The following is an 18,467-nucleotide window of genomic DNA, read 5'->3' on the forward strand; positions in this document are numbered from 1 at the left end:
TGACGAAATAAATGAGGTAAGGACAATAATTGAAACTCACACTTTGACACGATGAAAATCAGTAAATGGGTCTTTTAACTCGCACTTATTTTATTTTATTTAACCTCAGCTTATCTCGGTATTTTGGAAGGTTTTTTCGGGGACATATTCGGGCGAGAATTTCAATTATCGAATTCACCCCGCATAAAAAAATATGTGATATTTGTCTCGATTTCTCTAAGGGATTTAAAATGTATCATCATCATCGTCCCATGGAGAAAAACTTAGTCCCAATCTCGTTCCATTTTAATAATTTTTTTTAAAAATTATTAAAATTATTTCTATAATATATAATATTTAAATAGATAAATACATAATTTAAAATAAACAATTCATATTTTTGTATATATATATAGGCAAATAATCAAATAAAAACCCAAATTTGGAATAGAAACTAAAAAACTAATCTAAATCACTATATTTATCTAATCTAATGGCTCCCTATAAGCGGCAAACATGATTAAACTATACCATACAACACAGAATCACGGTTTTTCCCCTCCGTTTTTAATTTGATTTTTCTCGTCTAACAGTAAGTTTTTTTATTCCGACTTTACTGTATTTTTCTTAATTTCCAAAAGATCAATTTGCATATCATAGATGATATGTTTGGACGTGATTTAGAATTTTTTTTATTTTAGTTTCTAATTTTCATTATAAGAGAGTTTTTATTGAAGTAGCCCCATATATAGGCACATAATCAAATAGAAACTAAAATTAAAATAGAAACTATAAACTAATCTAAGCCATTAGATCAATCTAATCTAATGGTCCCCCTAAAAGCACCACACTCAACTAATCTGCACCATCTCACACATAATCTCACATTTTCCCCTCCGTTTTTAATTTAATTTTTCCCGTCAAACGGTAAGTTTTTTTTAAATCCGAATTCTGTATTTTTCTCCATCTCCCAACGATCGATTTGCATACCATATATGATATATTTCAAATTAATTTTAAAAAAAAATATTTGATTTCTAGTTTATATATATATATATGTTGTTAGTCCCAAAATATGGGTTAATAAGCTAGAAACGAGGTTAAATATCTTAAAGCCTTTTTCAAATTTTAGAGCTTGGTGTTTTCAAATTTTCTTTATTGGTTAAAAATTCGTTACTTATAAATAAGTAAACCGAGTGCGGAAAGATAAGGTGGTAAAGATATAAAGTGCGACCCAGTTGATTTTATCCTGGTTCGCGGCGGCTAACTCAATAAACGGAGTCCACTTACCCCTACTCCAGTCCCCAAGCTCCTCCCCGGACTCGAGATTTTTAATCTTGTCAAAGAAAAATCGAGTGGGATAAAAATTTTACGTACTCTAAAGATAATTGGAATATAAGTTATTGAAATTGGAATATAGGTTGTAGTAATAAGCTTAATAGAGAAGAAGAATATTGCGTAACCTCACATAGAGGTATATTAAGACTATCTGGGTATAGTCTACATGTGGGAGAGTAATGAAATCAAGTTAGACGACTAAGTTGAGAATGCTAGATAGTTAAGTTGAGAATATGAGAAGATAAAGTTGCGAATGTTAGATATTGAAGTTGTGAATGTTAGGCGCTTAAGTATTTTGAGAAGGTTCAGAGTTAGACCTATTTGAAGAAATTTGATAGTAAGCAGTTGAATCAAGATTCGCAAATATTCTTGTATGGCCTAGAAAGGCCTAGTAATATTGAAATGTGGGGAAATTGGTTATTGTTCTGCTCAAACTATAAAGAGTAGACGTAAAGAGATGAGTGTGTGTTGAGTTTGAGTGGGAAGTTCTGTATATGGACAAGAAGTGAATAATAGAGTGTGAAAAATCAGTGGATTATAGAATGCCTCGTTAAAATCTTGTCAAAGAAAAATCGAGTGGGATAAAAACTTTGATGAAAGAAAAAGAGTATAATCTCCCCTTGGGAAAATTAATCAATTCTATGAAATTTTGATGTAATAAATTCTTTCCAATGTTATGTCCTAATATTCCAAAAGTCGAATTCGGTAATGATTTCATGAATAAATCTGCAAGGTTGTCACATAATCGAATTTGTTGTACATCAATTTCACCATTCTTTTGAAGCTCATGAGAGTAGAAGAATATTTGTGATATATTCTTCGTCATCTCTCCTTTAATATATCATTTCTTGAGTTGATCAATGCATATAATGTTATCCTCAAACATAACAACAGGATTTCTCGTTATGTCCGATATTTTACATGATTCCTGAATATTCTTGATGATAGACCACAATCAAACACATTTTTAATGTCTTCATTAATTGCAGTTAGTTCTGAGTGATTTGTTGTGGTTGCCATTGTAGTTTGCTTAGTGGATTTCCAGGAAATGGCTATACCGCAAAATGTAATATATATCCAGTATGTGATTTTCCAAAATGAGGATCTGACAAATATCCAACATTTGTATATCCAATCAACTGATATGTCAATTATTCCAGCAAGAATAGCCCAAAATCAATTGTTCCACGAAGATAACGGTATATATGCTTGATCTTATTCCAATGTCTGTCTATCAGTGCAGATCTGAATCTAGCCAATTGCACCAAGATATGCGATTTCAGGATCAAGAACCTCTTCATCATCTTCTCATGGTCTAAATAGATCTTTTCAGGTTCTAATGATCTAACCACCATTGGAGTATTCAACTGATGATATTAAAAAACCTTCTATTTAAAATCTTTTCTGTATATATAAATTGGTGGAGGAAAATTGCCGATGACAAGTGCTCGACTTGTATACCAAGGTGTTAGGTCCAAAAGCTACATACATGGGGGCGAATGTATGTTTTTCGTTTTCAAATTAATTGCAGCGGAATATCAAAACTCGAACGAAATAAACACACAAAGAGATTCTGGGTAAATATTATTTTTTATTAAAAAAGATAAATACCCGGAGGTTTTCTTACAACTCCAAATACAAATATTCGGAGCAATAAATATAAAAAGAACCAATACAATGTTCTCTCAATCTAGGGTTCTTTTTATCACTCTAAAAATCTATAGCTCCTTTACCAAATGATAATTAACACACACAAAGAGGCTACAAATAATGAGTGTTACAATATGTAAGACTTGGATGTGGTGTAAATCAAATTGGGCAACACTTATCTCCTTAATTTCAATAAATGAAATCGAAAAATTATCCGAGAGTAAATTCTGCAGAGCTTCGTTTCTTGAATGTGCATAGAGAAGTTATATACCAATTTGCTAAAAATTTGGTTGTATAGAATGTAGATTGTGGAGGAGAGATAGGAGGAACACATGGCTGATTTGAGTCCATACATTTTGAATTGAACAACTTGCAAATTATAACCTGCGACCAGAAAGTATTCTAACCTGTGACCCTTTGAAATGCAACCTGCGACTAGTTGAATAATAAAAGGACTTGGTTTTCTTTTTATTTTGATAATCAACTGGCGACCAAAGCCTGACCATAACCTACGACATGAATTTTCTTTTCATTTGATTATTAACCTGCGACATTTATTTGGTTAACCAACCTGCGACTCAAATGTACTATTCAGTGAATTCTTTTTCCTTCTGTTTTACAAACAAAAGTAGTTGGTGTTTTGCTTTGTATTCGAATGAAACAGGAAAGCCTGGAGGTGAGTTGTGTGATGCACGCGGCTGAATAAACTCAGAAACTAGGGTGTGCAATCCACGTGCGCAACTCGCGCCAGGTGATCAACAAACAAGAAGCTGCCATTTTCTTAGTTTATTGTACACAAATAATTCATAGACATGCAGCTTTGTTTTTTTTGATTGATCAACCTATCTAGGTGGTCCCACAATGCACAAATCAAGTACAGAAATGAAGCTCATAATCTACTTTTGTTTACTCCATTGCAATCCTGTGTTTCCCCTCTTTTTTTCGTTTAATCTCCGAACAAATTAAGTTCATGCATGCATCTGACTGGCAAGATTAAATAAATAAACAAACATTTCATGTTTGACAAATAAATAAATAAATGAATAAATTAGTTTTCATTTATTTATTTAAATTAAAAATCAAATATTAATTTATTTATTTAAAATCAATTGTTGATGTAATAATTAAATAAATAAATGAATTGATTTCCATTTATTCATTTAATAAAAAATCATCCATTGATTAAAAATAAATCATGTAAATCCTCGTGCTGTACTCCTCTGTATCTGCAAGGCTTTTAATCTCCGGATTTTCGTACCTTAAAATATTTCTAGTCTTCTTGAGTACAAAAACCACTTAACAGTATTTCTAAAAAATAATACTCTGATTCCTTTCACGGATCACTGACGTCTGGTGCACGAATCTGGTTCACAGATGACTAGTTCTACTCTCAGGCCTTCGTATTATACCCGTACAAACCACTGTTAAGTCTTCTACCAAATATAACCAACTTCACAAGGAATTCTTGAGGTCTTCACACTGATTCTGATAACTGCTTCGAACGACTCCAACCTTATTCCTCCGATGCCTGAACATATTAATGAACTTCATACGGATCACTGTTGACGTCTTTATCACTGCAGCTAACACAACCTTTTGTGTATATGCCCAATAAACAATCTAGACTGATTCTAATGGAACATAAATTATTTCAAAGTCCTTGTTCTATGTTGAGTTATCCAAACCAGTATTGTTGATTTATACGTATAACTTCAATCTTGCTCAACAATCTCCCCATATTTGACCGTTACACCTGACGGTCAAATAATAATGGAGAAGCAACTGTTTGGAGGATAACTCAACTAACCATAACCAAAAATCTTCAATCAGCTTTCAACTTTCAATCTTGGACTTGGAAATAATGTTATCTTATATCTACCGCATCTTCTATACACATTCAGCTTCAGTAGAGAACAAATTCTTCTCTCCCTTATGTAAAGTTGCAGATAGATACGTCTTCAAAATACTGTCTTCAACAATCTTCATATTTTCCCATCAAGCACATAGAAAATATTTTGGAATCCAGAACCAAAACTCAATAACCTCTCCCCATAAGATGAAGAATTCCCTCCTTAGTACAACAAAGTTAGAAATCCTTCTTCTTAGTTACAGAAAGACTATTAGTTCATGATCTCTTTATAATCTCTCCCCCTTAGTTGAGTAATCCTTCAAAATGTATTCAGAGTACGGGTGACCAAGTATGCGATTCTATCTGTGCAGATTTCCCAACAACACCAATAAGAAGTAAAATACAAATAAGAGTTATGGCATTCAATCTCATATTGCGAGAAATCCAATGGAACCTTAGGATCAACAAACCAAGTGAAGAAATTATTTGGTAACCATTTCTCACAGTGCAAGTGTGTGATTTCTGTTTAGTAATCTCATATTGTGTTTCACTCCACTCTACACTCAAGTTTTTGTCACTCAGTCTCACAGTGTGTCACTCACTCAAAGCTCCAAACATCCAAGTGTACCTGCGAGAAAATCCTTTTCATAGAAAAGTTGCCTTCCACCTTCAAGGATGGAAAATCTCAGTCAAGAGATTTATAAATGTTCCTTCTGAGGGGGGAAATTAAAATTCTTTAAAGTGGCAGAATTCCTGATATCCCTCAACTTCCATGAAGAAGTATACCCCATAAACTCGTCAGATAATATCTGAGTCCTTATTTATGAGCTGCAATTTTGACTAAGTCAAAATCAATTCCAGATTTGAATTCTGGGAAGATAACCAATGATCAATGATATGCCATTAGGGATCAAAGATTTCTTCTAAAGTCTGTAAGGACTTATCAGAGTCTCCAAGATCTTAACCCAAAAGATCAGAGTCCAAGATCATTTCACATATCATAGACTAGGATCTGAGAATTAAGATCGAGCAACTTCCAGGATCATATGTTTTCATTCAAGATCAGAGATAAAGAGCAGAAATATGATCCAGGATTTCAACCATTGCCATTGACCTTGATATAGTTTGACAACGATTGTTGCATCAATACCTTCCTTGTGTGTGTGAATCTCACATGTGCATTGGAAACATTTTAATCAAGGGGTAATGACTCTTATACAAATGCCTTGGCTGATAGACGAACTTTCAATAGACAACATTCTGTTGGGAGAATGCACCTGGTAACTGTTTATATTTCTTTTTCAGCTTTATATCCTTTTGAGAGAATATAGATGGGCTTACAGATGTCTCAGGTTATAAATACTTCACTTCTTTGCGAGAGACGAAGATGTAGGGTTGACCTTTCCTTCCTTATGTGGTGCCTCTTGGCACTATCTTCCTCATTCTCAACACAACTCCAATACCAAATGGTAATTTTGTATGATCACTGAGTTGATATCTCAAGAAAATTAAGTGAATCAGAGCAAAATATGGGGAATATATCAGAGTAAGGTAATGGAATACTGTTTGAGAAGTGTTTGGTTCTAATGACTATGAGGATTGATAGGCTCTTAGTCAGTTCCTAGAATCTCTGAGGGTGTTGAAGATCACAAATATCCGAAGTACAATATCAGAGAATTTAATGATCAAAAACAGAGTGGCCTCAGAATCAGAGATCTTTTACCTTTACTTACCACAATATGGATTTATGAAGGATGTTTCAGATGATCATGCTTTCTGATTCTTTTGACAATGCTACTTAATAAATCTCGTTAGCTCAAAACAGTTCAAGTTATTCCAATACAGATAAACACTATAAAGGAAAGGAGGTGAACATTGTTTCAAACTTATAAGACTTGTATAAGGTAATCAGAGTATAAGAAATATATCAGGATCTAATATCCAGAACATTGTATAAGCATAGCAAGATCATAAAAGTTACATACAGGAGCAACACATAAGTCATAAAATCAATTAATTATGCCAAGAGTATATCCAACAAGTATGCACCAATTGATTAGTCAATCACAAGACTAAACCAATTAAAATTTACTCATAACATAATTATATCACAACTATCACTAGTTATGCTGCATATTTATTCTAGAACAAGATAAACAGAGTTATTCTAGTATAAACAGAGAATTAGAGTGACCAAGGAATCTGTTGTCAGAGTTGCCTAAGGCCTGAAGATCAAAAATCATACAGAATTACTCAGAAATATGATTTAATCACACAAAATCTAATCAAAGTACTTAAGCTAGTTGCACAGAATCTAAACCTATAAATCATAGTTATGATAGATGTGTCTGTGTGTGCTCAAATAAATATCAGTATCATGAGTATTTGCATCAGAGTAAACAAATAACATGTAAACATTCAAACAACTCATATATTGCATCAAAAATTCTAACTTACTTACCACTAGCATATAACATGTAAATCATGGTAATCAGTTAGCTTCAAAATAAGTTTAAAAATATGGATATATATAATGAGATAGGTATATAAACTTACTTTCCCATGTTGTTAACTTAGATTTGTAGGACATTACTTGTTTGCTCCCCCTGAGTTGTTGCTGAATCAAATATGATATTTGGTGCTTTGAGGGGAATAAATCTTGTACTTGTACCAGAATCTGGATCTGGATCAACCCCTATTATATTCAGAAACAGTTTCAGGCTTCTTTTCACTCTTGGAAAGATCTTCACTAATTAAAGATGGTGATCTATCCTTGAATCTGGGAACATGCCTCCACAAATTTAATCTTCAAAAATGATGGAGTTCATCTTTCATAGAAATCACTCAATCTGGATCTCCAAGAGCTACACTGCTTCCTTTGGTTCCATTATGATAGAAAACCAGAATCTATTCAATTGTTTGCAACAACTCTTCTAGCCCTTACTCCGGTATTAGAAATACTAAGTACCACATGCCAAAGATGGTCTTTACTCCATTCTTTACGTCTTGGTAGACTAGCTCTTGGTGACTCAGCATTTCCAGAATTAAGTTGAGTCTAACTAGTAGATCCTTGTTCTTCTTCTTCTGATCTTCTTGCCTTTACTCCAATATCAAAATTACTAAGTATCATATGTGACAATTGAGAATTTTGCGACGTAAGTAAGTCAATAAAGTGTGATTTATGTGAAGTGATTATAATTATGTGATTAAGTGTTTATTAATTGTCTTTTCTATATATTAGAGTCTAGGAGCGTAAATAAAAGCGTTCCAATTTAAAGAGTCAACTTAGGAGTTAAGCTGTGTTGTCGGGCCGTCAAGTAGAACGGAACCCGTCCTAAAAAGGGGTTAAGATATTTAAAATGTGAAGTATGTGTTATTATGTGAATGAAATGTTTAAGTAAAGTATTTCATCCTAGTGACGTGTCGGTCGATATCAAGAAGCGTAATTAAAACGCTGAGGGTCGGGCCGTCAGGTAGAACGTGACCCGGAACGTGTAAAAAGGAATAATATTAAAGAAGGATAAATTTTTATGATCAGACATGAGTTGAGACGTGTTCGTATGTGTGCTTACTTGTCTGTATGCATGATTACGTGATCTGTTGACATTTTTATGGATTTAAGGGAATTATTTGATTTAAATAAAGGTTTATTTAACCTTCGCGCATTTTTATAAAATTATCTGAGTAAGATAAAAGCATGGGATTTGTTCTGTTATCTTCATAATAGTCCTAGAGACTTTCTAAAAATGATGAACGGATTTATTTGGTAGTCATTGCGTTTTAAATTGATTTTTATGTGGAAAAATGTTATTATTAAAGCGAACTTGCGAAAATCATATAAAGTCAACCGTACGCTCAAAATCTTATTATGAGTAATGGTTGGAAAGCTAATTTCGAGATCTACGTTTTAAAATTATCAATCATTATAATTTTCAACTTTCTGAGAGAGATATATTTATTATTCCACCAATATTCTATGGGAGTAAAAAGAGAAAGGAAAATCAATTTAAAAAGGGAATTAGAGAAGTACTAAATTGCCCTTGTCCTTATTATTTATAAACTCATCCTCCCCCCTTCCTTATCTTTTTTCCCCCGTGCACACCATTCTCTCTTTTCTGTCTTTCTTTCTCTCTCTCTCTCTCTCTCTCTCTCTCTCTCTCTCTCTCTCTCTCTCTCTCTCTCTCTCTCTCTCTCTCTCTCTCTCTCTCTCTCTCTCTCTCTCTCTCTCTCTCTCTCTCTCTCTCTCTCTCTCGGCTCTCTTTTCTCTCTTGTTATACTACTTGTTCCTTTGATAAATATGACCAATTCTTCTCAAAATCTCTTGATAAACACATATAAGTAGGTATTAGAGTGTGCATGTGTGTATATCCACTTGCATGCAAGTTCGATGTGTGTGTGTGCGCGTTCATGCTTGATGCATGTACATATGTATATATGATCCAATATGTGCTTAAGGAGGTGATTTTATGATTGAAAAATGATTTTCAAAGCTAAATGAGTCTTGCATGTGCCTTGTGTGTGCATAAATCGGAGGTTTCAAGGTTGGAAACCCCGAAATGGGGCACCACCGAGAAACCACCGCCACCGGTAATGAACTCCGGTGAACCGGTGGTGAGTTATGATGGTAAAACTGAACTCTAATTCCACAAAACTTAATTTTTGGTGTTTGCATGCTTGGTTTGTTTGAATTTCAAAAAGGGTTTTGATTTCTAAAAGTTAAGTTGATAGCTTAATAGGAATGAGTTGTTGAAGTTTAAGTCTATAAATTATGATTTAATTTGAATGATTATATGAATTTAAAGCTAAATTAGACCATGCATGTGTTTATTGGATGTAAAAGTCGCATAGGGCTTTGGTTTATCAAAAGGGGATTGATTATAGTTGATAAAAATGATTGTTTAATGGTTGTTTGAAAATGATAAGTTAAATAGAGTGTTTAATGGAATTAGGGATGAGAAATTCGAATATAAATATGAGATTATAGGTTGCCTTGGTTCGAATTTTTATTGATAAAGGAAGAAGAATTAAATTGGTGTGTTCTTCTTGCTTGGATTCATTAGAATTTAGGATTAAACCATGGAAAGATGCTTGCATGCTATGTATGAGATCAAAAATTGAATGCATGTTGGTTGTTCTTGAAAATCCGAATGATATGGTTATTTTAATGAGAATATTAAGTTGGATTAAGTGAATGTTTGATTGATTATGTGTTATATGGATTTGGTATGAAAATTTACTTGATTTTGGGTGATGTTTGTAGAATGGCCGAATGGTTTATAGTAGTTAAAAGGTTCAAATTCTAATTTAAGTGTTTGAAATGATCATGAAGATTAGTTAAGGATTGTATATAAGATTTTGCTTGATTTACTATGTTTAGTTCGAATTAAAGTATAAAAGAAAGGGGATGATTGATTTGTGTTAACTATGGTTGTCGTATTGGTTTAAAGATGACTTTAGGGTCGATATTGTAAGTTTTGTCGTTTGTTTATTCGTATAAGAATTTCAAATATAAAGAGCTATGTGTACTAATATAAAGTATGATTTGATTTCGAGGTGAGATAAGGATGTTTATAAGTCGATTGTCGAGTATATAAAGGTGTAAAGGTTAAGAGTAAAGTATATGGTGTGTGATGTGCTATGTGCTCATGTGTATAAGTTATACTCGTATATTCGAGTCAAGGGTATAATCGAGCTATCGTATTGAGCAATCGTTCCGGGAACGAGAGTTGAGAAACTGATTAAGATTTTAGTTTTATTGTAGATTCGGAGCGTGAGGGCATTCAGGCTAGGAAAGGAAAGGGTATACTAGGTGGCAGTAGTTCAACCTTCAGGAAAGCGAATTCAGGCAAGTAACTCTCATTACTTGTGAGAATAGTTATAGAGAGGTTATTGTTCATACCATTTAGAGTATGGAACTGTTAATGATTTGAGATACCCTGTTTTTGATCTTGATAAACTATTATTGATAAGCTTACTGATTCAACCCTTTGGTAACATGCCTTTCTGTTCAAGTTATTTGTTAAGCCATGAATTGTATTGAACCCTATAATTACCTTTACGAACCCTTTTTAATGATACCTTATTTCTTGATCACCCTATTGATCCTTGAAACAGATATTGATCCTTCTGATTTAAGTACCTTGTTATTCCTGATTCAGAATCCTTAGAGTTGTTCCTTTCTTGTCTTTAAATCACTTCCTTAACTTTGTTTTCTTGAAATTTGACGTAAGAATGAGTTTCGACTCGAAAGAATCTGAATGATTTCATATTCTTGGTAATGATAAAATGAATTTAGAAAAACCTACTTTTTCTAACTCAAGGTTTTCCAAACGAATTCCTGATGGATTGGATTGGGACGTAAGGGGCTAGTGGGACTAGTCCAGTCATGGTAAGAGGCTAGCGGGGCTAGTCCAATTTAAGGCTGAAATTATGCCGATTGGTACCTTAAAGACCGGATGGAGGTCGGTACGGGCTGATCACCCGTATTATAATGAAATGGAAAGATAAAGTGATCCAATCAAGGGTTCTATATTGATTATTTAAAATGGAACTGAAACATCCTGTTCAGTAATTAATTCTTGAAAATGAAAATGGTTTATATCGCTTTGAAAAGAGTTGATTGTGATATTGTGAAGCTTAAAGCTCGTGAACCCTGATCTTAATCTGTTGATCGTACAATTGGTTCATATAGTGAAATACTTTTGCTTTCCTTTCTGAAAGATCTGTTCTGATCCTTTAATGATTTGTGATGAATGTCGGCTTTCACCCTGCTTTGAGCCTTGTTCCTTGAAAGCCCCACATTTTTCCTTCATAACCCTTCCTTAACCCAAAAGATGGAAATCTGCCACCTAGAACAAATAAAGTAGAATGCCCTGGGATTGGTAAAGTATATTGTGGATTTCATATCGTAGAACTGCTTTATAGTTACTTGCTGAGTTTTATACTCATATGTTTTGTTTCAATCTAACCATGACAGTTAAGCAAGAAGATGGTCAGGCTTAGACGCACTGCTCGTAAGAGCGTACCTGGTGGTCCCTATCGTGTTGAGGGCTTCCGGTTGCCAAAATAGGTAGTGGTATTTTTGAGTGAGCAAGCGCTTAGACAGAGAATCGTAAAGATACAATGGGTTATCTGTCGGTTCCAAGCCGGAATCGAATATGTTTATTTAATATTATTTTGGGGTTGTAAGTTATATTTTATGATTGGTAGTTGTAATCTTGTCTCATACTTTATCCTGTTTGATCCTGTTAGTAGTTAATCGGGGTTTATGCTTATTTAATTATTAGATTAAAGGTGTGTGGGTCCTCATTGCCTAACCCCGAGATTGAGGGCGTCACATCATATGCCAAGGATGGTTTTTACTCCATTCTTACGTCTTAGTAGACTAGCACTTGATGATTCAGCATTTTCAGAATTATGTTGAGTCTGACTAGTATATCCTTGTTCTTCCTCCTTTGCTCCCCCTAAGTTGTTGTTAGCATGATCTATAGAATCTGAAACTTGTGGATTGGTTCCAAAGATGGTATGACTGTGCTTCTTCCAGTTTCCACTATCATTACTGCATCTGAACTATTTCCATGATCACCACTGTCGATTTATCCTTCAAAATCTGAATCTTGAGAACTAGTTCCAAAAATAGATTGACTATATTTGCTTGTCTCATGACCATTCCCATCAAAGTCTGAATCAGAATTGTGATAATTGACACGATCATTTGCATTTACATATTCATTTGGAACAACCTTAGGTTTGTCTTCATCATCAGAAAGATCTTCAATATCTGGATTATCTAAGTTGTCTTCCTTCTGATTATTTGGGAGCTTGATGTCATTAAATGTTAATAATGACAAAAACACAATCTCATAATCAAACATGACTCACTATCCACCAAGTCTACTTCCAATTATGATATTCAATTAAGAACTCATTAATTGTTAGACTCCATGGAAATTGAATTATGTCCAAATATGTTACACACATGATTTTGATCTTAGTTAGTTTTTTTTCAGAAAAGGCAATTTATAAAAAGATCTCACTATTATCAAAATCTCACCACTATCTTGTGATAAAAATATTAACGAAATTTGTCAACAAATTTATTCAAGTATGTAGTACTAGACAACTCACCATTAACTAGTGATAAAACTATCAACAAGAATTGTTACTAGATTTATCAGAAGTTTATAGTGCTACAAATATCACCTATAACTAATGATATGAATTATCAAGAGTTTATGGTGCTACAAAACTCATCACTAACCGCTGAAAAAGATTCTCAATAGTGTAATGCTACCAAACTCATCAAAAACCACTGAAATAAATTATCAGAGGTGTAATGCTGCTCTTACTTTAACAATTTGACTTATGGAGCAAATAATAAAGTTGAATTGCTTCAAGGTCCATAAATAAAACTATTGAAGTAGAAACTCAACAAATAACTGTAACAGATATTTAAAAAATATATGAATTTAAATATTGAGTGAAAGATGACATTCTTGATTTCACGCCATATCCCGTAGTGATTCCTTTGTTGTCATCTCCAAAGGTAACTACTAAGCCAGCTAACTTGTCCACTTATGATAGAAGGGCTCTATCCTCGAACTCTTGTGTATAAGACATCCAATATTCACAATCCACATGGTTCGCTTCACTTTTGCTTGCCCTGTCTACATTATGGATCAAGTTTTCTTTGGTACCCAAACTAAATTGGGTCCAGGGGACTTAGAGAGATTCACATTATGAATAATATCATATGCAAATTTAAGATGCTTTTATTTCTCATCGACTATCTCCTCCTTCTTTTTAGAATCCTTTAGAATGCCTTTAGGCTTCCAAGTAGGAGTTTCCTTCCTAACCTTTGGAGGACTAATAGTCTTTGCCCTATCATGATTTCTACTCATGTTCTTATCATTATGCTTACAAGTAGTGGATGGAAAATGCATCAAGTTAAGATAAGAAGATAAGGTATTAAAAGCACATGACATCCATTTAGATTTATGACATGAAGAATGAGAACTAGGCATGGTAGGCATGGTATGCTTATTATGAACTTTACCTTTGTCTACTTTACTCACAGTACATGCATATGCAAGATGCGAAGCAGAATTACATTTAAATCAGATCATCATTTTTATTTCTAACACCTAACTTCCCATTTCTATTGCGTATGTTCTTCTTTTTAGCCTTGTGATCATCTCTATCATCTAAGTGAGTTTTAGGTTCACCACTATAAGTTGACTCCTTATATGACTCTGCAGTTGACTCCTCATCACTAGAGACATAATCCTCAACAAGCACCTCATCTTCATTGAAAGAATCAGGAGTAGCCTTTTTGCATAAAAAATTACTGACCTTTTCAGAAGCTTGTGATGTATCAGAAGAGTTTGATTTACCATTATCAACACTCTCTCATTCTATCACATGTTTATGTCCAACATCACTAGATCCAATGTTAATTATGGCTCCATCGATTTGGTTGTCAATAATTTCCTTTGCACTAATAGGAGAGTCTTGATAATCTTTCAACTTATATTCTAACTCAGCTATCTGACTCCTACAGACAGCATTTAAATACTCATTTGCTTTGACCATGTTCTCTAGGCATTCATTATGTTTCTTAAGATTATCTAATTCAACAGTAATTAGGCCTAGTTCTTCTTGTCTAGTGAGCAGCAGTCTATTTTTAGATTTTATTCTATCTATTTCCTCTTTAAAGCTGATCACACTATCATGAAGTTGAAGCAATTCTACTCTTCTATCCTTATTACAATATTTGCAATCATGCCAGGATATATTAGTAGTGGTCTCAGAAGATACCTACGATGAAGAGGTTTCCATTGATGTTGGATCATTGTATTTTTCTTCCTCTACATCTGTACCATTCCAGTGCTTTTCATCAGTGACTAATTCTTTGTCCTGATGCTTCTTCTGTCCATCTTCATTCCTTCTAAGACAAGCTTCTTTCTCATTTGCTTGTGTGAACTCTTCCATTTCACTGTTAGAGTGTCCCTTTTCTTCACCATCACACAGTTCATGTGTGCTTTCTTCAATCAACCTTTCCTTGCAGCATTCACTGGATACTGACTTTGTAGATTCTTCATTTTCAAGATTTTGACTGTTTCCACTAGATGACTTCAACTTATATTTCGAATTTCTTCTGAATTTAACTGCACTACATTTAAAATCCATCTCAAACATAGTTTAATCTTCTAATTTCTCAAGCTCTTCCAAAGTATAATAGTCATCTGTAGCTTCTTCATTTCCAGTAAGATTTGATCCACTTGTAGAAGCTTCCAAATTAAGTGATCCTTCAACATTTTCTTCAGGAATTATGTACTCTGCTATAGGACATGTTGATTCATTTATGATCTTATTCATGTTGTTCACTGTCTCAGACCTATGATTGACATTCCTCTACTTTTTCTCAGCTTTATAGGTCTTCAACTTGTCATAAAACTCATACAATGACATTATGTTGAATTCTAGTCCTTCTCTATTGGATGACACTATATTTTTCAAATGACTAGGTAAGGTAAGAATAAACTATCTGTTTATCTGTTTCTGTGAGTATTTCTTCCCAAGTGTACTCATTTCATCCAGAAGTTGGGTGTACCTTCCAAGAAGCTGTTTGATACTTTCACCGGAAAGAGATTTAAACTCCTTGTACTCAGATATAAGAAAATTCAATCCGTTCTTGTCTTCAGTTCCCTCCACTATAGCTCCAATGGTTTCCCACATGTGTTTAGCACCAACACAATCCTTAATCCGATGACGCATATTGGAATCCATTGACTCAACTAAAATTGATCGAAGAATTGCATCCAAATAAACTAATTCCTTATCCCTATCAGTGTATTCAGACGGATCCTATGGGATAAACTCTTGAGGAACTCTATTTTCTGAATCTGTAGTTACAGAAATGTCCTTTCTTGGTACAAATGGACCACTCTCTAAAATTCCCTTGTAATCACGGTTTACCACTGAAATAAATAGAGTGATCTTTATTTTCCACAAATATTTATAGTTGTTTTCACTGACATTACTGAAAGAAGGAACCTTGATGCCATTAACTGTCCGAATACTCATATTTTCAGATCTGCAAAAATTCTGCAATATAAAATCTCAAAATAAGATAACCCAAATAGTCAAAATCCACCAATACCAATCAATCAACCAATCCATAACAATCAAGAACACTACAACCACAAATCAATCCAAATCAGATCTACACACCAGAAGCACTCCCAGACTCCGCAATAACAAAAACCAACACAGAACTTACTAATCTTACGGATCTGATCTGTATATCGATCAATAGGCTCTGATACCAATTGTTAGGTCCAAAAGGTACATACAGAGAGGGGGTGAATGTATGTTTTTCGTTTTCTAAAATTAATTGCAGTGGAATATCAAAACTTGAATGAAATAAGCACACAAAGAGATTCTGGGTAAATATTCTTTTTTATTAAAAAGGATAAATACCCGGAGGTTTGCTTATATTGTGCAAGACATGCCTGTACTATAATAGACTAAGTCAAATTAACAACCCTAAGTAAGTTGTATGGTAATCTATGTTTGCATTGTGCATTGTAACACTTAAGTCTGTAAAAATGTAAATAGACTAGACTGGAGTATTTTTCTGTAAATAGTCTCAAGACTAAGAATAAGCTCTAAAAGAAGATCATGAAGATCATGCCTTAGAGAAAGTATGAAGAAGCTTGGAGTTGAATAAATATGTTTTGTGAAAAACATTCTAAGTCAAGAAGTCTACAAGTCACATATTTTGTGTTATAGAAAAGTCATTCGAGAACTCCAGAATGACTTATCAAAAAGTCAAGAAAAGCTACTAGAGAACTCAGAGATATCGACAAGCCAAATTGAAGAGATGAAGAATGGATATATCGACAAGTCAATTCTTCACTAGAGAACTCTGAGTTATCAATAAGCCAATTGTTCACTAGAGAACTCTGGGTTATTGATATGCCAATTATTCACTAGAGAACTCTGAGTTATCGATAAGCCAATTATTCACTAGAGAACTCTGAGTTATCGATAAGCCAATTCTTCACTAGAGAACTCTGAGTTATCGATAAGCCAACTTGTCACTAGAGAACTCAGAGATATCGACAAGTCAAAACAACTATAGAATGATGAGAGATCTCGATAAGCCAATATACTTATCGAGATGTCAAGTTCTCTATATACGAAACTGGAGATCTCGAGGTAAAACTTAAAGTACAAAATGTAGACCAATTAGATATCCAAGATTATCAATCAACAAACAATCCAATCAGTTGGATTGACAAGTCTACAAAAAGCAGCTTCAAGAGTACAAGATCAAAGGCCAAGATTAACTGACAAAGTAAAGTCACAGGCGTGCAAGATTAGCAAAGATACACTAAGCCAGAAATAAAAAGATTTGGTTATCCAAAAATAGGGTTTAGACATGCTACTGCCAACTGTGTAATAACCAGTGTTTACTGCTCTATAAAGTAAACACTAGATGCTTTATTTTCATAGTGTAACAATTGAGATCAAAAAAATCTTGTATTCTCTCAAGGAAGAAGCTAAGCTCTTTATCAACAAAGAGCCTAGAAATTTTATAGCAAAACATTCTTAATTTTAATATAAAATTAAGTGAGTTTTGAAAGATATGTGTTCACTATTTTATCTGTTTAAATTCAATACTAACACATTTTACTACAAGGTTTTAATTTTACTTTGTTCATCACCATAAACACTTCAAGAAAGCAGAAAAACACAAAACACATTCACCCCCCTGTGTGTAATTCATTATCTAACAAGTGGTATCAGAGCAAAATCTGAAAGTAAACAGATTCAAGATCTTGGAAGAATGAATACACAGAAAATCAGTAGCATTAAAATCCCCACTTTTGATAAGACTAACTACACTCTATGGAAGAAGAAAATGTTACGGTTTATCAGGATGGCCAATCCATTATATATTCAGATTCTCAAGAATGGGCATTTCACTCCTATGGTAAGAGTTGAGCAATCTACAGATGGAGACATGGTCATTCCAGTTCATTATGCTCCTAAAGATCCTTTAGAATACACTGATTGAGAAAGAAAAAGTTTCTTTAGATAGTGGCTTGCAGTTGATCTTGATAGAGTCACTTGACAATGTAATGTATAATAATATTGTCAACTATGACACTGCTAAACAGATCTGGGAGAAGATAGAGATACTTTGTGAAGGAATAGAGGAGGTTAGGTCAAATCAAAGAAGAATACCGATTTCACAGTATGAGGGTGTCATGGCTAAGCCAAAGGAAAGCATTACTGATATGTTTGAAAGGTTTAACAAGTTGATTAATGACTTGCAGCTGCATGATAAATATTATGAAGCTGAAGAAGTGAACCTAAATTTTTTTCTCACACTCCCTGACCATTTGGAACAGAAAATTTCACAATCAGGGAAGGGAGAGACTTGAGCAGATTGACTTTGGAAGTTCTATATGGAATTTTAAAAATATATGAATTAGAAATGATTCAAAGGAAATCATTAAGAGCTGGTCAAGGGCATGTTGTAGATGGTTCAAGTGCTCTTATTGTTAATGAAAGCCAGATCTCTAATGATGAGCCAAAATTCCAGACTCCAAGTATCTCAACTAGTGAACAAAGAAATAAA

Source organism: Apium graveolens, chromosome 3 (assembly GCF_009905375.1).
Source record: "Apium graveolens cultivar Ventura chromosome 3, ASM990537v1, whole genome shotgun sequence".
Taxonomy (NCBI): Eukaryota; Viridiplantae; Streptophyta; class Magnoliopsida; order Apiales; family Apiaceae; genus Apium; species Apium graveolens.